The sequence below is a fragment of the Tachyglossus aculeatus genome, chromosome 23, assembly GCF_015852505.1.
Source record: "Tachyglossus aculeatus isolate mTacAcu1 chromosome 23, mTacAcu1.pri, whole genome shotgun sequence".
Classification (NCBI taxonomy): domain Eukaryota; kingdom Metazoa; phylum Chordata; class Mammalia; order Monotremata; family Tachyglossidae; genus Tachyglossus; species Tachyglossus aculeatus.
In genome coordinates, this window is record NC_052088.1 from 37,296,026 (window position 1) to 37,297,410 (window position 1,385).

Below are 1,385 nucleotides of genomic sequence, written 5' to 3' on the forward strand. Positions count from 1 at the left end.
AACAGTGCTTGGCACATAGTAAGCACTTAAGTACCATAATTATTATTATTATTACCATCACCATCATTACCACCATCATGACCTTCACCATTGTCATCCCCATTCCCATCTTCATCATCATCATCACTATCTCCATCAGTAATAATAATAATAATGATAATGGTATTTGTTAAGTGCTTACTATATGCCAAGCACTGTTCTAAGCGTTGGGATAGATACAAGGTTTTCAGGTTGTCCCACATGGGGCTCACAGTCTTAATCCCCATTCTGCAGATGGGGTAACTGAGGCACCGAGAAGTGAAATTATTTGCCCAAAGTCACACAGCTGACAAGTGGCAGAGCAGGGATTAGAACTCATGACCCCTGACTCCCAAGCCTGGGCTCTTTCTGCTGAGCCACGCTGCTTCTCGGTATCACCTCATCTCCACCGTCACCGCCATCAGCATCAGATGCAATTCAAACTCTTCTACCCAAATTCTTCTTTTCCATTTTGCAGCCCGCCCCTGGGTAAGTTACCACGAATCGATTATATTTATTGGGTATAAAAACAGCTCACTAAATGCCTGGGACCCATCCTGTCAGCGGCCAGGCTCGCCACAGGGCTCTGGGTCAGTCAAGTGAAGAGAGCGGATGCCACTGCCCAGACAGCTGCAGTCTTGTGAGCTGAAATTGGGAAATGGAAAGCAAGGATAATGGAGGAAACCTTTGAAGGCTACGGTAAAATGAGACCTCGGGGGCGTCACGGCTCAGCTGAAAGCTGGGAGTCAACTAGTACTGTGGATCCACAGGCCTGGCGCACTGCGATAGGGAAAGGAACGGCTTCTTTTGAGCAGCCACTTCCATAAGGAATGCGACGTGGGGAGGCCAAATTTGAATCCTGTCCAAGGGCTGCAAGCCCTGAAACCACACCACAAAAGACGATGGTCTCTGCATGTGTGAGTGCCTGATGTGGTGGGAACTTGGTATTAGCCCCTCCACACACGCCCATTGGTGAATTTCACCATCAGAGGCATCATCTAAGAGCACAAAGAATAGCTCTTACCTACCTGAAAGGAGTCAATGACCCTGCATGATAAATTGAGTTAATAAGGGGCAGAGATGAGATCAATCGTGTCTTAAAAATTTTTTTTTTTTGGTATTTGTTAAACACCTACTATGTGCCAGGAACTGTAGTAAGTGCTGGAGTAGAACTGAAGCACAGAGAAGCTAAGTGACTTATCCTAGGTCACATATCTGACAAGTGGCGGAGCTGGGATTCGAATCCATGACCTTCTGACTCCCACGTTCCCTGCTCTATCTACTAGGCCACACTGCTTCTCTATAGTCCTATAGTACAGATTGCTCCCAGCTCCCTAGTCTGTAAGCTTGTTGTGGGCAGGGAACTT